This window comes from Triturus cristatus, chromosome 6, assembly GCF_964204655.1.
Source record: "Triturus cristatus chromosome 6, aTriCri1.1, whole genome shotgun sequence".
NCBI lineage: Eukaryota > Metazoa > Chordata > Amphibia > Caudata > Salamandridae > Triturus > Triturus cristatus.
In genome coordinates this window covers 1,182,551,888-1,182,573,268 of record NC_140589.1, presented here as the reverse complement: position 1 = coordinate 1,182,573,268, position 21,381 = coordinate 1,182,551,888, and positions in this window count along the sequence as shown.

Sequence of the window (21,381 nt, the reverse complement as noted above, 5' to 3'; positions counted from 1 at the left end):
AAAGCAGTAGCCCACTGACCTATTTACTTTATGTGCACTTTGTGATCTGCATGGTAAATGTTCTTTGCAGCAGGTACATTAACCCTCTGAGCTTCCTTTCCATGAGTCAAAACTTCCACTAGACAAAAGTCCGAACTCCCTCTAGGAAGAACATTAATCACCAGAGTCATCATGACATTTTTATTGTTGCTGAAAATTGCTGTAGGCCAGGAAGAAGGCAGCAAGCACTTTCAAAACCATAATATACTTGCAAACATGATGCCTCCACCTAAAGTCGGCACCCGGTGCGGTCACACCGGTTGCACCACCCAAGAGCTGGCCCTTCTCAAGGGTCCTGTGACCTCAGTGACAGGGTCACTGTTGTTCTAGGGTGTGCTGTTTCATAGGCATGCCCGCAAGACTGGAGGTGAAATCTGTATGGATAGTGGTGGACAAGCCTTGAAGGTTAACCTACACTTGTCATGCTAGGGTCCACCCGCTGGTGCTGCGACACCAGGGCTTCTAAGGTCTTGCGAAGCCTTTTAGGGTCTAGCATGGGATTGTGCTCTCTCAGGAGAGTGGTCTGGTGGACTGGTTATTAAAGCTGAGCCTGGATACCCAGTTCCAAATTTAACAGCTCTGACCATAGTGCCACATCATCTCCCCCACTGAACACCATACTGCCCCACTGAGAAAAACTCACACTGCCTTCAACTACAACCCAATTATTGCCGGACCGCGCACTAGACAAGAGCAATATGCGGCCTACAAAAAAAAGTAACAAAATCCTGGAAAAAGCAAACACTCATAGGGAATGCAAAATTTAGCAAACCATGTGAAATGTAAGCAGGAACAACATGGTTACTTTAACGCTTTTACACTCACTATTCAGAAATCAGTGAGTGCTTTTGCCTGAAAAGTTAAGGACATGACTACAGGGCCCTGAATGGACCCATTTTAATGTCCATTGCCTATATCCTTACAAAACGTAAGTAGTATGGTAAAATACCACATCCCTGGACGCAGAGCCGCAGTACACATTTTGTTTTCCAATCCACACATTGCAGTACCTCCAGGATTGATGCACTAGTTCCAGTTCCAGGGAAAACAAAGACAGGAAAACAAAAATAGAACTTCACTGGCAAACTCTGTAAAAGTGGCGCTAATGTGTTTGGGTGTGAATAAAATCAATCTGGACAGTTTGCTACCACTCTTTCTTACTTTATTTAGTTATTTATTTATTTTTCATATTTTTAACCTTTTATTCCCAATGCTGCACTTTGGAATTAAAATGTCAGAAAAATACGACATTTCCAGCAAAAGTGTTTTTGGGATCCATTTCACAGGGGAGCAAATAAAAGAAAGGAGAGGAAAGAGAGTGAGAACCCCGTCTTGAAGTGACGCTTTTCAGTAAGAGAAGGAAAAAGTGGGAGGCAGCTGAAGCAGCAGAGAAGAAGTGGACACTGTCCTTGTCTTCTCTGGGCAAGAAGGAAAAGACAGAGTCCTGTTACATATCTGCCGCCCTGCCCGTCACGAACGCCAGGAACGCCGAGCTTTATCTATAGGCGATACAAATTTCTTGCATCCTGGGACGCATTTTCAAAATAAAAAAAGTAGGGGAACGGAATCTTTAGAATTAAAGAAGTAGGGGCACGCCGTGCCCTGCCGATCCTGCCCACTTCGACCACAGGGTCATCCTCAGGACTGAGTGTAAGGCACCTAAGAATTTAACAAAGGAAATTCTTAGTGTCTAGTATACTTTATATGAAGAAATTGATTGAGTAAAAGGAAAAAAATAACTAAATTACCAAAAACCACCCTGAGCTGGATGGTGGAAATGTAGTATGTGGGCCCCTAGGCTCCAAACACAGAGAACGGGTCGATGGCACCTGGAAGACAGGGTATCCGCTATCAGAAAAATATCAAAAACAGTAGACAAATATTGACAAAGCTGTGTTGAAAACGCAGTCCATCTCACTTACTTTAAATGAATTGATGCGGGTTCTTTCTTTCTAGATGTCACCTCTTAAATCAGGAAGTTAGATACCTAATTAGCTTGGGCCCAGACAAATTCCTAGGTTCCAAAATTACTCTAAATCAATCGAAGAAATGAGAAAAAGGAGACCAAAGGTCAAAACACCACTCGCTCTTAAAGCTGACTTTAATGTGCTGTATTGTCCCAAAATTTGCTGTATTTACCTTGAGAGGAGGACCCAAGTCACGACCTTTGTAAAGCCCCACGGGTGCTTGTAATCTAAATAAGCATTTGCAATGCAATAGGTCTCGTATTTACGTGGGTTTAAGCTATTGGTATTGTAAATGACAATTTCTTTTATTTATGTATTAAAAACCAAAACATAACTAAAAGTCAGTGTCATTTACAATGCCAATAGCTCAAACTTGCGCAAATGCGAGACCTATTGCCTGGTGGCCATCTCCTTGTCCCTTGATGTGCTGCAATGCAAGGTCACTGACCTATTGCATAGAGACGTTCATAACTTGTTACAATGACTTATGTTATCTAGCAAGAACTAGATGCTGAGGTGACCTTACTGGGAGCTCTAAGATCTGGATAACATGAGGGCTAACTCTGCTGTCACGAGCTTTAAGTAGCACCGCTGATCGGGGGACCTGTCACCTAGAAGGCCTAAAAACCGAGACACTTATGTATGGGTGAAGGGTGGGAGGTGGGCCCGGTGAGCTCATAAAGGAGGGGTCCAAATGAAGTGTGGCCCCTGCCTGGGCTCTCTTGAATTAGAGGACCACACTGCCGACGGATCTTCTCTGTAAACAAAACAGCCATTTGGCAATTAGGATAGCAATGTTATTTCTGTGGTCACTAAATGTGCAGTGCAGGAAAAAGGTGGGTCCTTGCCACACGTATGAAAGACGATGGAGTAATCTTCCTCTATCCATGCCCATCCTGCCACCTCACTGGACGATGATAGAGGGACTGGCATTGATGGCCCCTTAAAGATGTCGGGGGCCTCGAGAGTGGCAGAGCTGCGAAAAGGAATGCCGCGAGGCCCCAGAGAAAGGACACCTATGGGTGCAGTCTGGGCCCTCTCTAAGGGCGGAACAGCGCTGGCCTGAGTGATGTCGGGCCTGTGTCCTGTGCTGGCAGGGACAGTGGGGCACCAGCAGTTGTGGCGCTACCCTGGCCAGTGCTGCAGGGGCTCCCCGCAACTGCTGACCCCAAATCTCAGAGAGGTGCGAGTTGCCTTGTATGATCACTATGACACTGCCAGGCCTGGCCATCTTTGTGTGTAAGAGTAATTCAGCATACTGTAGAACACGTTAAGCACAGAAAATACACTCCGGGGCGTGAAATGGCTCACGGTGCGGCTGTAGCATCAACACGGACTATGACTGCTGCCTACACTCTACATTGCAGCTACTGGGGATCCGGCGCAACGAGGAAAGCGCATTGGAGTGTATGGATCACTTGTTCTCCACAAACATCTGTATACAGACACACGCACACTAACAAACACATCTACATACTGAAACATGCACACAAACACTTCTGGACACGGACACAGACAGGCTCACGCAAACACATCAGTAAACAGACACACGCACACAAACACATCTGTATACGGACACAGACACGCTCACACGTATTAACAGACGTACACATGCGTACCGCAACACGTTCACTCTGACACTTAAGCACATCTGTACCACTTCCAAACCAGCATCCACGCACAATGAAACACTGTTCCAGACGTATTAGGCCAGTAACATGAGCAAAAAAAAAAAATATCCACAATAAGCCACCCTCAGCAGACCCGTTAACTTCCAACCCGCTATGGAAATATGAAGCAGCAATGCGGGTAGAAGATTTTTACCTGGGGAGCTATTCTGGTACTGCGGCCCCTGCCGGGGCGATGGGCAGACGGGACTTCTCCCCCCTCGAAGATGCCTCACGGAGGGGTCGGGCAGCCTTCCCAACTTTGAGCGCAGCTCCTCTTCCGGTTGTTGACGTCCTGCTGGGTGGGGTGCAAAGCTGATGGCGCTTCCTCGCTGAGTCGTCCTTGGTTACCCAGCAACGGCGCTGCTTCTTCAGTGACACGGTCCTCCTCCTGGAACGCAGGCCAGAGCGGTGATCGGCAGACAACAGCTGTGCGCCGACAAACGCACCGAGCCGTATAGGTGATCCGTAGGGTCAATTAGGTGCAGGCAAAGCAGCCTCCGTGACAGACACCAGCTGGGCCCAGGTTAAAACATACATCGTCGCAGGGCCGCTTAGTACAGCACTTAATATGGTGTAGAACGCGCATGCACCGCTGCCATGTTTACATCAGACAGAGATGCACGACACACAAAAAAAGTGAGAACAGTGCGGACGAAAACTGTAGTTGGTGGCAGCTGCTTCCGGACTACACGGAAGTCAGTTTGCCATCAACAGCCAGTCAAAACCAAGCTAACAAAAGCTAATACAAATATTCAGCAAATGGCAAGCGGCAGGAGAAACTACCGTCCGCTTGCCAACATATAGAGATTACTTTAAATCTCGCTGAGACAGCGCATGTGCTGCCAAGGCGAGACCTTAAAAGGTGAAAAAGTAATTGCTTTTAACTAAGGCTAGCATGATCAAGAAACGTGACTGGTATGGGAAAAGATTCATTACATGTACATGTAAAAGTCTGGAAAACCGACCGGGAGAAAGTCTCCACAGAAAATGACCTTATCGCCTCCGAAGTGCGTCCGTCTCTGCTGAAGGAAACGGAGCACTTACCAGCCTGAAGTTTTTAAAGAGGGCTCGTTATACCGTGCACACGCTCATCGCGTCAACGCAGCCACTCAATGCTGTCAAGTTTTGACAAGTCATCGCGGCAGTTGTGTAGTGGAAGGACTACTTCAAAGAACTGATTAAAATCTCTCAGGAGTACATGTTAAAAAGGGCATGGTAAGGAGAAGGATCCCTTCGCTAACAGAGGGACAGAGGATTGGATAGTAATTATCTTGGTATACAGATTAAATCTGTGGTGTCTGATCCTTTTGAATATTATCAATTTCCGTGGCATCTGCATAGCGGAATAGCTGCTCTAGTCCGTCCAAGCCAATTTTATTATTCATGCAGTAAAGATAAGAGGAACATCATGGCTTTAAAAATAAGTGTGTTAATAACCCAGTGGTAATGAAAGATAATTTTGGAATGGAACGGACACGTTCAGATAGAGTGTCGAGTTCATGATACTCCTGCCTATTCACATTCTGTAAATACAATGATGTAAATAGTCTGCCACCAACAAATATAATCACAAATGGTCCAGATGTATATACGCACATGCCTGTATGCGGGTGGCTGTGACCTTCAATTAATACAATTTGACATGTGGAATGGTCTAGTGAGTATAGTCCTGCCTATCTCCATTCTATAAATATAATGGTGTACATAGTCTTTCTCTACCAGCTAAACCCACAAATGGTCCAGAGTTTTGTGAACATTTGCCTGCATGCGGGTGGTTGTGGCCCTCTGTTGATACAATTTCGACATGACTATACCTTGGCATATGTAATGGTCTAAGTCCATGATGATATATATTACATTGCATCGAATGTCATCCCAACATGAAGTTGGGGAAATACATGTTGGGATGACATTTGATGCAATGTTCTATATTTCAGCTCATGCATGAAGAAGGTGAGCAATTGGATGGATTATAATTGCCTGAAGCTGAATGACTCAAAAACCGAGGTGATAATCTCCAGCAACAAACCCTCTCTCTGGACACCAGATTGGTGGCCGCTCGAGCTAGACACACTGCCCATACCCTCCACCAAGGTAATGTACCATGGAGTTGTGCTGGACAGCGAGTTAAAATTTAAAGAGCAAGTTAACAAAATAAGATCTGTTTCTTTCTGTTACATTAGGATGTTAAAAAAATCAAAAAGTGTCTACCCCCTGATCTTTTAAAAACATTGACCATGGCGTTGTTCCTTACACAGATAGACTGTTGTAATAGTTTCTACCTCACTTTGACATCAGGCCTTCTGAACAGACTCTAGATTCTGCAGAATGCAGTAGCTCGCTTCATTTTTAAAATACCTAAATATGAATCAGCAAAGAAAGCCATCAGAAGACTACACTGGTTTCCAGTCAGACAACGGTGTACGTTTGAAGCCCTCTGTTTGGCTTTTAAGTCTTTACACGGACTAGGGCCAGACCAGCTTATGAAAAGATTTAAATGGTATACTCCGGCTAGAACACTGCTTCCATGCTCAGCCAGGAACATGGTGGTCCCCCTATTTAAAAAGAGCACATGGGGGTGGAAAAGTATTTATAGGACAACAGTAATGCTTTGAAATGATTTGCCACTTTCTCAAAAAAACAACTACTTCCCTCTTCGGATTCAGGAAGTCGCTAAAAACGTGGCTTTTTACACAAGACAGTTAATGTTTTCTCGTTCCCATCTACCATAATGTTTCAGCTCCGCTGTCCTTTGATCAGAATACCACAGCGCCCAAGACGCCTCTGGGCATAAGTCGCGCTTTATAAATTACATTTACATTACAATCAGCCTTAATGGCGTGGACCTGTGGAAGTTTACGTCATACTTTGAGATCAGAGCTTAATTATCACAGATGTGATCCTCTGGCTCTCGTTGTCATTGCTTGGTTCTCAGATTTACCACCATAAGTAAAAAAGCGTCTGAACAGAAAACAGGCAAAAAGTGAAGGGAATAAATAAAAGTACAAAAGAGGCATGCTACGTCTTTTTCTTTTAAAGAAACTGTGGGTCCGATTCACAAACTGCATTTGTACTATGTACATTAGTACTACTTACTTACTACAAAATGCCATTCACAAACCTATGGGTGGAAATCCCTACCGCCGCTTCTTTCTTTTCTGTGGGGAGATTTCAGCACATGTAAGTTCATTACTCTGTAGTAAAAATGAGAGGGATTAGGAGAGTGGTGGGAAAACGGAGACTACTACATGGGAAGGGTAAAGTGTGGGATAAGGAGAGGTGTAGGGCAGGGTAAGGAGGAGTTTGATGAGGGGCCTGCTAATGCAAACTTCCTCCCGCAAAAGAGTAGGAGGAGCATTGCGATTCACAAACTATGGGCCATATGTATCATTCCCAATTGCGATTGTAAATGCTGAAATTCACAGAATTTCGGCGTTTGTGATCGCAATTCGGCTCAGTGGTATGTATGAAAGAAAAACTGCCTCGTAAAATAAGGAATCTCAAAATTTGTGATTCCCTATTTTGCAATTGCATTTAAGGAATCACAAATTGCTATTCCTTAAATACAATGTAAGAAGCACAGAAAAAGTGCAATTTGGCCGTAAGGAATCGCAAATTACCACCAACTTCAAGTTGGTGGTAATTTGCGATCTCTGAAAAATACACTTTTTGGCATTTTTCAAAGTGCCATGTGGCGCACATACATGCCCTTAGGGTATGTATGTGTGCCACATGTGCACACATGCACATTTCAGGGGTGCAACAGGGTGTCCTTTTGACACCCTGGCACCCTTGAAATTGCATTCTCAATTTGCGATTCTCTAATTGAGAATCGCAAATTGAAAATGACTTCCCATTCATTCCTATGGGCCTCTAGGTCCATAGGAATGAATGGTGAGGTATTCCTTAATTGCGAATCACAATTTGCAATTTGCAATTAAGGAATCTGTAGGATTCGCAAAATGATTTGCAAATCCTACATACATAGCGTTTTGAGATTCTCAAATAGCGATTCGCAAAATATCTCAATTTGAGAATCGCAAAATCAGAGTTTGATACATATGGCCCTATGGGGCATATCAACAACAACAAATATCTATAATTATCGCTAAGCGCTGTTAGTGCTAAAAATGTTATCGCCGGCGAAGTCCTTTTTTTGTCGCCGCAGTAGCGACGTATTAACAAGGCGCCGCTAGCCAGCGATAACAATCAGTTCCGGCGCCAATGGATGGCAATAAAATCTTAGCGCCGGCGATAAAAAAATGCACGCTGAACAGCAAAAAGTAGAGCTAAGCAAATTATCTCCAAAATCAGCCTAACAATTGACAACAAGCCTGCATTTTGCAAGCAGCAAGCGGGAAAATGCACTATAAAAGGCCCCCAAGCAGGCAAAAAAAAAAAATAATGGATTCCAGAGACCAGACCAGAGACCAGACCAGAGACATGGAGGAAGCAGGGCCAAGCATGGAGACCACAGCGAACCCCACAGTCAGCCAGGAGGAGCAGGCAGAGAGCCAGGGGAAGGAAAAGAGGAGGAGGAACCCCAGGTTCAACCACCAAGAGAATCAGGTCCTGTATAGCCTGGTGGCTGAACACCAGCAGGAGCTGTTTATACGGAGGACAGTGCCATTGTCCCGAAAGAAACACATCTGGGAGGAGATCACAGCTAAGGTCAATGCTGTGGGAGAGAGGAAGAGGAGGACCGTGGAGGAGGTAAACAAGCGCTGGAACGACAGCAAGAAGAACACCAAGGAGAAGATGGCCGCCAACCGGAGGGCAGCCATGGCCACTGGAGGTGGTAGCCCTGTGCCGCAGCTGGAGCTGGATGAGAAGGAGGAAATGGTGTTGCAAGTCATCACTGAGGAGACCGTGGTTGGAGTGCCGGGTCGGGACACCGCTGCAGGTGAACAGACACAACCACAGGGTGAGTACAAACTATGGCGTGGGTGGACGGGGGTGGATGGCCACAATGGCACACATGTACAATAAATAGCATTGCATACCCACAATTACTGTGGTTCAGGTCCCCGATAGCCCTGTGCATGGTGGCATGGACACACATCAACTGATCCAACATAAACATTGCTAGGCACACTTTGACGGACACACTGACATTGAAATGTGCACTGAAACGTCAGAAAAACACAGTCTAGCTACATCATCAGACCACAAAATAAGTGCCACATCACATACCAAAATGCCACATCACATAGAGAAGCAGCATGCTGCCAAAATGCACCACTTGCACCATTACAACCCATATCCAAATCATCTCCACAAGGGCGCAACTCACATGTGCCAAAATGAGTATGCAGTGTGAATGTGACTGATCACGTTCACGTGTAAGCATGCCAACAGCAAGACCAGCACACCTGCAACATAGCACATGTGGCTGACTTGTGTGCAAGGATGTACGTGGCCAACAAGTGTGACTTGGAGGGCACACACAACCTTGCACACAAGTCAGACACATGTGCAATTTTGCAGGTGTGCTGAGCCTGTCGCTGGCATGCTTACTCGTGCACGTGACCAGTCACATTCACACTGCATACTTATTTTGGCACATGGGAGTTGCGGACTTCTGAAGAAGATTTGGATAAGTGTGGTGATGAGGCAAGGGGGACATTGTGACAACCTCATGCCTGTACTACAAAAATGCCCCCTTGCCTGTACATGTTATGCAGCACTGTGTACAGCATGATGAGAAAGTAATGAGTGACTCTGCATACCGACAACACATGCAATGTCACACCATAAATACGGATTATGGGGCATATTACCAAGGACGGCGTTAAAATAATAGCTGCTTGAGCGGCAGAAAACTGCCACTAAAGCGGCTATAATGGCCCTGAAAATATGCCCTGGAGAATTCAATAGAAGTCCATGGTCACACCAGAACATGGACTTCTATTGGAAATCCCCAGGGCATATTATCAAGCCCATTATCGCCACTTAAGCGGCAGTTCTATGCCGCTCAAGTGCCCAAAATTTGTAATGCCATCCCTGATAATTTGCCACTTAGTCGTGTGCCCTCCATTGCAAAATGCGATGCAGGGCGCACCATGAAATCCATTCAGTCATCCTAAGGCAACTTACCTGCATTCACACATATCCCTGTCCATAATACCCACCACCCTCTCCCGCCCCACGTCAACGCATGGCATGTACTATTTTCACTTGCAAACTTAAAAACTCTTCATGTCTGCGAAAGCTAGATCTTCAAATCTAACAATTGCGCAAACCTAGGGACTTATTACCAAGATCAGTGTTGAAATTATCGCTGCCTTAGCGGCAGGAAACTGCCACTAAAGTGGCGGCAATGGGTTTGATAATATGCCCCTGTGAATTCCCATAGAAGCCCATGTTCACACCAGAACATGGACTTCTATGGGAATTCACAAGGGCATATCATCAAGCCCAACACCGATGCTTTAGTGGCAGTTTCCTGACGCTAAAGCTGCGATCATTTTAACGCAGACCCTGATAATATGGCCCCTAGTCCCTCTCCCCTCACTATGGAGTTCAATTTTCTGAGCATAGTATCCTTGGCTTGTTACTATGACATGTCTCCTCTACTACCTTTAATATTAAGAACCATGTAAAAAGGGGTTTAACAACCAATTTACAACACAGGCCATATAAACAAACATCACCAGCACAAATCCATGCGAAAGTCTATTTCACAATCCCTCAAGGCATGTTACTACCCATGTTGCTCTGTACTCCTTGATAGCCTTAGCAGTGAGTAATTTGTGGTATCCAGAAGGTAAACACTAAAAACACAATATACAGACTGCCGCTTTAGATTCACCCATCATGCATGTCTACAATGCTGTCGAATGGTTACATCTACGGGCTATAAAGGCCCAAACTGGTACCAGCTCACCTGGCTCAGTGTTGACATCACTCTCGCTGTCTTCGTCCACCAATGGTCCAAAGAAATGGTCCTATGCCCTAGCCGCCTCAAGTGATCCCTTGCTCACTGTACCCTTGACCAGTAGTAGCCTAACTATCCCATCACACTCTGCCCATTTGGTGAACTCGCACTCCCATTGATCTAAACTCGTGTCGCCACTTGCCTTCCAGTGCATCGTAATATCCCCTCATGGCCACTAATAATCCCCTATCCATAAACTTGCGGCAAGCCCACTTTGAGCCGTGTGTGGGAAGCAATGTAGGATACAAGCCCCCTATGACAGATCTACCTCCCTGTCTGTCAACACCTTCAATAGTGTTATCACTGCGGTCCAATAAGTAGCCTAAAGTGGTCTCCCCCAAATCATGTGAGGGAAGTTTGCCCCCTCTCCCTGAACCCTTGTGCATGCCTATGAGTCAGTGTAGAAACATGCATTGACTTTTTGCCGGTGTGAGGTAAGGTGATGTAAAACATTAAAAATAAGCCTTTGGAAGTGGGTGTGCCTGCGGCACCTCCATGCTTACTCTACAATCTCAGCACAAGCCCTTTCCGGTATCTCTCTCCCTACATCTACCTCCCATTTCAATTAAGTATGTCCAAAGGGAGCAGCTCCATGAGACCCATGCGCATGTACAGGTATGTGACTTCCTTAAACTTTACAGCTGCTGTCAATATGTATTGGCACCCTAAAGAAAGCTCAGGTCCTGCTTGGTCCCCTTTACAATGCGCACGAATATCCACTGTGATCGCTGCATGGAGTATGTTGTCCCCCCTTCTAAAATCCAACCGCTCATGCAGAGTCTAGAAGGTTAGCGCTTGGTATGATACACAAAACGTCCCACCACTGCCACACACACTACACATGTGGGACCAAATCTGTGGGTAATGGGTGTGGACACTGTCTGCTCAGACAGCAACAACATTTGCCATACATGCTGCACCATACTCTGAAAGGGTAATCCAAAAGAAGTGCAGGAAGCAAGATTAAACATGACAGACGCAATGCACACAACACAAATCGCAAGGAGCCAAAGCGACTTAGAGGCACATGTGTCCTACACAGTGCAGCTTTGTAGAAAAAAAACGGCGTATATAATCAAGGACGTTCTTAAAATTATCGCCACTTCAGCGGCATGAAACTGCCACCAAAGTGGTGATAATGTGCCTGATAACATGCAGCAGAGAATTCAAATAAAAGCTCATGTTCACGCCAGAACATGTGCTTCTCCTGGAATTCTAGGTGGCATATTTCCAAGAACATCTTTGCCGCTTGTAGCGGAAGTCTCCTGCTGCTAAAGCGCCGATAACACCATGGACGTCCATTATAACATGCCCCCAAGTAGGCTCCCATTGCCAATGTGCCAAAAGTGGGCACTCATCACACATCACTAATAGCACACTAAACACATGCACATGTGCAAGCCCCTGCAAAGCTGCAACTGCTTGAGCCACACTGATAATGCATGTGATAGGGCATGATGGATAGCATGCCTGCAGCACAAAGAGATTCACATGGTGCAGGACACCTCACTGATGTTGCGGAGTGTGGAACTCATCCTCAAGGGAGCATGTCACACACTGGCACAAACTTATGTACACACAACCCCTGATGTGAACAAGACACTTGATGATCTACTATGCACAAGTGTCACAACTCTGACAAGGATACACAATCCACACAGATTTCCACATGTCTGCATTGTCCATACACAGAAGTCAAAGGCCCATTTCATGAAAGGGACAAGGGGCATCTAAAAAAAAGGCAGCAGGTGCTGCCATCACACAATGCAGTGCACACACATTCTAATCGGAGTACATGAACATTGCCTAATAGGTGTTGCGGACTGCATCAGTCACATAACACAAACCAGGACACAACAGGTAGCATTTGTGTGTAGACACTGTCAAGACACATTTCTCACCTAGGCAACTTGGCAACTTGTGATATTACAACGTGCAAGTACACCCACACATCCGTGATGTCTGAAATAATCACCATCCAGAAACTAGCATGCATATTGTACAAAATATCTATAATGTACAGTCTCCCTCAGTCTGATTGTTAAGTCAAATAATGCATGCCCATACATGGATACCACTGTTAAACTGTATCTCCCATGAACATTTCAGAGGGAGCGACAACACCTCCTGGACAGCTGGACGACCCACTCCACCACGATGACTCGTCCCAAACACCAACCATCAATGTGGACGAGTTTCAGTGTCTTCTCGATTCCTTCAACAAACCAACTCCAGTAGCAGGGCTACCCACCAGCATTGTACCCAGCCCACCCCCTGCACAAACCACCCAGCAGCAAGCACCTCCCACCACAGCTGCCTCCCAGGACCCAGCCAACACATATGCGGCCTTTCACACCATGGTGCTGGAGGTCCAACGGGAGACACGGGGCTTTGTGCGGGTGGGCTTGGAGAGCCTGGCAGCCAAGTTTGAGGAGCTCAGTGGGCATCTGAATTGCCTCGATAACAACATAGCGAGGATGACAGACATCCACACATCTCTCAATAACATCCAACACTCCCTGGATGACATTGCTGGGGTCCTGATCCGGAGAACGGACACACTGTCCCGGCAGTATAGCTCCAGCAGTGTCTTTGCTGCATTGTCCCGACTGGCAGGGGTAATGGAGTCCAGGGAGTGGAGGGAGCTCCAACAGCTGGCTGCCACGGCTCAACACCAGTGTAATCTGGAACAGACATGGCAGGCCATGCTTCTCCACATGACATCTTTACCTCCCCACGGTCTTGCGACATCTGCCGCTTGTGCATCCACATCCTCAGCTCTGCACCCTGATGTGTCTGTGCCTCACAGTGCTGCTCCCACCATACCACCACCCACATGTGAGACACACGACACATCATCGAACGAACCTGAGGATGAAACTGCCACCATGGTGATGCGCAAGTTCAGCTAGCAGTGATGTACAAAGGACTGTCGGTTTGTACATAACATCATTTCACTGCCCTTCCTCTCCCACTGTCTGCCGATGTCCATCAACACCCAGCGTGGACCCACACATTGACCCACAGCAAATCTCCTCTTGTTTTTTGACAATGGCACTGCTAAATCCGCCTCCTCCCCTGGCTCTGTCGCTCACAATGGACTGCTACTCCAACAGGCATCCTGCCAATCCCATGTCCTATGGTCCAGTTCTGGTCAATGCACAACCTGTTTTTTGTAAATAAATTCACTTAAATCACACAGGTGCGTGTTTCCATGAACAATCAAGTATTTAACTTGGGCAATAAGTAAGGGGCTGTGAATTCACAAGAAGGTCCAGCAAGGCTAATTTAATCAATGTACATGTGATGTTGATGTTGAACCCCATGTTGCATGCGTGGTTGGTTGGTGCTGGATCTGTTCCCAGGGCAGCCGCACACCAGGAGGTGTCTCATGCGTAGGGGGTGGATTCGAGGATGAGCATTTCTGTCTTGTCTGATGTTCATCTCATGTTGGCAGTTCTTCGTCCACTCAGCAACATCTTACAATCCTACATGGTGTATGGTTGTGTAAGTGAGGGTGGCCATGGTGAGGGAGAAGATCAGCTGGCTGTCGTTCTCCTAGGAGATGATGTTGAGGTTGTGCAGTTGGGTAACGTGTGCGAGTGGTGACATGTACATGTAGAACAATGTTGTGTGAGGGATGAGCCCTGGGGTAATCCGCAGAAGATTACTGTGGACTCTGAGCAGAAAGGGTGGAGGAGGGCGGACTGGGTTTTGCCGTAGAGGAAGGAGTTTGTCCAGTCACGAGCCTTGTCTCGGATCTCGTTGTCATGTATGCTTGTGCATAGTGTGCAGTGCAAGACAGTGTTGAAGGCAAATCACAGGTAATGGTCAATGAGTGCTGCTCTTTCACTGTTGTTCATCTGTGGCATTATGTAATTGGTGGCGGAGATGTGTCCAGTTTGCTGCAGGAGTTGCTGCTGAAGCGCAAATGGGATGGATCCTGGATGCTGTTCCCATAGAGTAAGGGCCGGCTTTTGCGCTGGTGGCGCCCTGTGCGACAAAGTTTGTTGGTGCCTCCCAATGACCACATCCACCACAGATTCTCTCACTAGCACCCTTTAACAATGACCAAGTCTCCATAACCACACTCTCTCAGATGCATTGAATTAGTTATAGCGCCACTCATACCAGTGTAGATTGTTCGAGCACTTTGCATCACACACATTACACAGAGACAATCAATCATACGTGTGTAAATCAGTGTATAGGAAATGTTACATAAGCCAAAGGACTAAAAGTGTAGGAGTCACATGTCATCCATACTGGTAGGCAGTATATTTTAAGAGTGCTTGGTGTGGTGTGAAGCACAAACTCAGAGTCGAAAAAGAAACCGCATAGTTGGGAGTTTTCTTTAATAATAAGAATCGATTTCTAGCCAAATTAACCCTTTTTGCAACATTAATCAATGTTCTAATAATGTATACTTTGCAGTGTGCATGCAGTTCTAGGATGAAAGTTAATAGCTCACTATTCTATATTAGGACTTTAAGTTATAAATTGCAAGTAACAAAAGGATGTCTCTTTTGAAAGCAGTAACCTGCTGCTCTGTTTACATCATACGCACTCTATGTAATCTACTTGGTACACATTCTTTGCAGCAGGCATATTATTAACCCTCTGCACTAACTTCACTGCAATCAAAACCTCAACTATACAAAATCCTGATCTCTCTCCAGGAAGATAATTAATCCTACAAGTTATCCTGACATTTATGTGAGGCCTGATAATTGCAGGCGGAAAGAAACGCTGCAGCAGGTGCTTCAAAAGCATAATGAACTTTCAAACACGGCGCCCCCAGGAAGCCAGCACCCAGTGCGGTGGCACCGGTCGCACCGCCCTAAAGCCGGCCCTGCATAGAGTTAGTGGGTCAGTTGTCTGTTGATGGTCTTCGCAATGACACCTCACAGGAATGGTAGCAGGGAGATGGGACGTAAGTTCAGGCGGTCCTTGGGGTCAGTCTTTTGTTTGTGGAGTAAGGGGTTGATATCGGCGTGCTTCCAGCTCTACGACAATGTTGAATTTACTAGGGAGATGTTGATGCTCATCTGGAAATGGGGTGCAATGGTGGGGCTGGCTTTGGAGCAGATGTGGTGTGGGCATGTGCCTGACATTGAGCCGGAGTGGATGTTGTACCAGATGTGCATTGTGTTTGTGTTGTTTACGTTGGTCTAGGAGAGCAGGGGGTTGGTGCGTATGGGATCCGTGGTGATGGAGGTCTCAGTGCTATTCGTGGCAGTCGTGGCATTGTAGCTGTCGTGGATGGCTGCACCCTTGCGATGGACGAAAGTAACAAAGGAGTTGCACAGGTCTTGCGAAGCTGGGATGGTGTTGGAGCTGGTGTTGGAGAGTTCTTTCACTAGGTTGAAGAGCACTTAGCTGGGCAATGCGGTCTTTGAAGGAGGCCCAATTGCGTATCTGATGAGGTGATGGTGTCTGCGTGGGTCTTTTATGGGTTGCGTAGCTGTCCAGTGTCTGTTCACGCAGCAATTTCTTCACTAGCTCATGGCAGGTCGGCATTGAGGCCTGGTGTTCTGCATTGAACCAGCTGGCTTACTTGCTGGTGTGTCTGTTGGAGTGTGTCTTAATCTGGGCGAGTGTGTTTGCGCAGTTGCCGATTCCCTTGTCTGAGGTTCTGGGCGGTGGAGTCAGTGCCGGTGGTTGTGCTCCAGGCAAGGCTGCTGGTTAGCTGTGCTTCTGTGACTTTGCTCCAGTAGTGCCAGTGGATCTGTTGGGTGTGGTGGCGCGTGGTGTCTTCATGGAATGCGAAGTTGATGCATTGATGGTTGTTCCAGTGGAGGTTGGGTGGGTGGTTGGAGTAGACGTGGGAGCTTGCGGATAATATGTGGTCAAGCGTGTGGCTGTTGTGGTGGGTGGGTGTTGTGACAAGTTGTATGAGGCCGAGGTTGGCCAGGGTGTTGGTCAGGGTGGTGGATACGGTGCCGTTAATGTACACGAGGTGGAAGTTCAGCTCAACGTGAAGGATGTAGTCTGTGAATGTGAGGGCGTGTGTACTGACAAAGTTGGTGATGGAGTTGCAGAACAGTGTTAGGGGTCTTGAGGCTGTGTAGACACGGGTTACTCTGAGGGTGGTTTTAGTATTATTGTGGATCTGGATGTGCATATGTTTGGCGTTGATGAGGATGTTGTCATTGTTGGTTGAGACTCTGCGAGTGTTCCTGTTGACGATGGCAATTCCTAGTCCTACTCCGTTGGTGCAGTCCCTGTGGTTGATCTTGTAGCTGCACAGGATGGCTATGGCGAGGTAGTGTCCTGAGGAGGTTGAGTTGAGTAGGTCCCAGAGTTAACTTGTGTGTTGGCATCTGTGGCAGGTGTTGGGGACAATGCATCTGAGGTAGTTGGCTTCCAACACAGTGGGTGGATTTGCAGATTCGATGCTGGTGACAATGCAGTTCCGGCTGGAGAGGTGTCCTTGTGTGCGTTCTATTCCGGGCAGGAAGCAGGTGTGTGATCATCCTATGTTGAGGGCGTTGAGTGTGCTAGCATCGTAGTGGCAACATGTGTAGTTGCGTTCGTGGACCCAGGATGTTCCTGCACTTTGCGCGGACCCGGCGTGGGTGTACGCAAGTGGAAGGGGAGGTGGGCGGATCAGCCTGGTATGTGGGCGGTACGAATGTGCGTGTTGCTGTGCGGCTCAGTAGAGGATAATGTGGCAGGAAGGGAGAGCGGAGGCGGTTTGAAAAACAAGTGTCCGAATACAGGGTAAGAAATGAAAATGAGCAATGCAACTAAACCCGGCAGAAGGGGGCACAGTGTGGCAAACTAAATAACACTTGCAATGACGGCACAGATGACACAACCGGAGTCAGATAGTGAAGGGGCACAGGGGGTCCCACGAGATTACACTGGCCAAATTGCACTGACAACATTGATCAGATAGCACAATCTAGCAATATCCCAATTCTGAGCCCACAACATGTATGACATATGTGTGAGAAAGTACCATCTTTCATGCATGGTATTCCCCCACTTCTTGAGGAACTGCTGAATGGACTTTGACTGAGTGTGCCCTGGACTCCTGCCAATCAGGTGCTCAGGGCCTATGTTCCTTCCCGAAACACTAACATTCACAATTGGCAAACCCTGGACAACTAACCTACAATCCACGTCTGGTTGGGAGGCTGCCTAGGCTGCCACACATCAGACATGCTGCTGGACCCCAGGGTGTGGAGCCCCTGCTCTCCTGGGCCTGCAACAATGCACATACTGGGCGAGGTGCTACGTCTCCTCCCCCAGGATGGCCAGGGGGAAGCTTCAAAGGCATGCAGACTCTGTGAGCTTCTCCAGGCCACTTGCTGTACCCAGAAAACTGCCCCCAACACCCCGTTCTGACACCCACTCTGGCAGGAAGACTGGCCATAAACACAAAATAAGGACAGGGTATGTTCCGGCCTGCCCACACCAGCCCTCAGGTGGGGGAGGCGAGGTGAAGCCCACCTCCGGGCACTCTCCATCTTGATGATGTGAAGCCCTGCACAATCAGGACTAGGCTACTGGCCCACTCCCACAGGTGAGTGGCAGGATAGTGTGTGTATCCACCCCAGGGCAGGGACCAATTGGTCCCTGCCCTGTACCTACCTGTAACGCAACTAAACCTAGTATTTAGAGGCACCCTGAACCTTCCTTTGCCAGATTACGAAAAAGCAAGGAAGAGCAAGAAGAAAGAAACTGCCGTGCAGCTGCTAAGAAGAAGAAGACACCAACTGCTTTGGCACCAGCCCTACCGGCCTGTTGACCCTTGAACCTGTTCCTGCCACAGCCCAGACCCACTTGTGGCCAGCAACCTCACAATCCCCTGCGGACCTGGCTACCTTGTGACTCCGATCATCTGGGTGTCCCATGAGCAGTAGCTCTGCTCAAAGCAAGTTTCTAACCCCTGGCATCATCCCAGAACTGCAAACCCTGCACATTTGCCCTGAGCAAGTGACCAGGAGCCCAGCTCCCACAGCCGTGTGGCCTGCTAGTCAGCAGCCAGCAACCAAGGCCCCCCTGCCTCCCATAGGATAACATTGTGCCAAACTCACTCTGCCCCCGTCCGCCACAGTCCCACAGAGGGTGTAACAACTGTACAAACCTGAGCCTGGGGGAACCCTGAGTCTGAGGCCAGAACCTTAACTCTGCCAGTCGAGTACTTACCAAAAAGCCGATAACCCAATTGTATTCCATAGGGTAACATTGATTGGTTTCATCAGAAATTTCTTCTAAGTGTGGAGATTCTAAAAGTTAAACTATTTGCTTAAAATCAACTAACTAACAAAAACGGAAAAACTCAACTGCTATTAGGAGAGATCCCAATGCTGGATCTTGGTGCCCAGCACTGACCCTGAAAAGCACTCACAACTGTACTTACCAATAACACAATTTTCCTCAATAGAAAATCATTGCCAGTTTCTCTATAAAATTTCTTCTTAGTGTCAAGTTTAGAAATAGCAAATTATTTCCTGAAAATCACAACAGCAACTACAACGGATATACTAACATGTTTCCAAGACCTTGCACAGGACTGAATATAGGATCCAGGCCATGACTTAGAAAAGTTATCCTGGAAGTAATCTATTGCAAATCACTTCCAACTCACATTGAGCTCAATGTATTATTGTGTTTGAAATTGTGTTGCCTATTGCAACAGCTTCTAACTATTACCTACCAAAGTCAATTGCATATTGCCAAAGTATGTAACTAAAGCCTCGCAATATAAGGGAAGTATATTTTGATACCTATTGTTGGTTATAAAATAAAACAAACATATATTTTTATATCAAAACCATTGGCCTAGAGTTCAGTTATTGAGTGTGTGAGACCATCTGCTGTGTGTACAACAAATGCTTTACACTGTCCTCTGATACTGCCTTACTGCTTGACCAAGCAAACACTTCAACTTTAACATCTGCCCAAACTCTGGTGACTGTGGACTCTGTGCACACCGTACCTATTTGGGAACAGTATATACCTAGCCACTTTCTACCAATATGCATGTGTGACAACATGTACAAGTCTGTTGCAGGGCACAAGTAGTGTCGCCAAGAATGATAGCAAAGCATAATCTCCTGGCATATCGCCAAACACAGGACGTGTTGGTCAAAGATTGTTGTGATGTAGCATATTGCAGGTCACATCTCTAGGTGTTCACAACAGATTCATATTGCTGAGGAGACCCAAGGGCACAGATCTAACATACATACATGGAACTACAAAGTAAGCCACACTGAAGTGGAGTCCACAATACTTACTGAAGCCAAAGTGCATTGCTTCAGTCAGCCCCTACCTGTGCACAAACAATGCCAAAGCAACTTCTGAGCACTGCCATGAAGTGCACACATATTGGCCAATGTGCCTACAGATGTCAGTTGAACTGCACTTAGCATATAGTCTGGATCAGTGGCAAGATCACAAGGGTGTCATCACTATGAGACAATGCGAAAGTAACAGCTGGGATGAGTGCCTATGGCACTGTTGGTACAGGGAGCAATGCAGCATGTCACCACTTGTGTGCAGCAGAACTGTGTATCTGCAAACCAACATCATCAGGTCCCAAGACATAACTGTAACGATTAAATGTGTCACAAAAGTAAGAAACTCGAAGTTAAGTCTGTATTCCGGACAGTGCTAATACTCCAAGACACCTGTGAGTGACCTCTATTCCAAACTCATTACTCAGTCTCATATAACTCATGTGACTCACTAACACTGTTGTGCCATGTGACGTTAACAATGGACCCACAAATAACCAACAGCATGCATGGAATGGAGATCTTTTGGCCATGCCCAGGAACATGTGAGATGTTGGAGGTCACAATGAACTGTCACCAGAGTGGGCCGTAAACCATAATTGCTAATCTATCAGACATGCAAGGTCATTGTGCTCACATCTAAGGTATCTGGCCTCAATCCATCCTGCAGAGTGACAGGTCACGACCATAGTTACACATACAATGATTACTCCAATGATGGTATGAGTTGCACACGGTGGGGCAAGCCCCACTCCCCGCATCAGCCATGATATAAATGCAAGCAGAAATCTATAATTAACAAGATTTATTATACAATAATATATATATGTAAAACAACCCTACACTAATCTATGTCCCTAACTCTAGCCCTAAACTAACTACAATTATTAATTCTAACTAAAACTATCTTAACTAACTATCTACAAACACAGAAAATGAATAAATACATCAACCCCCCACCCAAAGATAAATGAAACCTATCCCCAAATCCTATAACATTCAAAAAGTAAAAACAGTCTCAAACTAACCCTAACTAAGCCTACAATAAAACTATGCTACACAACACACACAACTAGGACATCATACAACATAATAATAAAAGGGGGACAGTGTGGGAAGGGAGAAGAGGTGGGGGGTGAGAACAGGGGCAGTGTTCATGGCAGTCCGAGGTGGGCCCTGATCTCATGGATCTGCCGGTTCAGATACAGGAACTCCCGGTGGATGTCCTGGAGGAGGGCGATGTGGCCCTGGACAATACGCATGGTTTGGGCAAGTCCAGGATCCATGGGGACCGGTGTTGGTGCTGGTGCCGGTGCCGGTGCTGATGCTGGTGCCGGTGCTGGGGCCGGGGCTGGTGCAGGTGGCGGCGCATGCTGGCCTGGCAGCGGTGCGGGTGTGGCAGCAGGGGGATTGACATCTTGGGATCCCACAACAACACCTGAGGTGATGGTCTTGAGCCGCTGCCAGTCGTGATGCATTCCGGCAGTGACGCCCAGGTCCCTGCCCTCTTCTCGGCC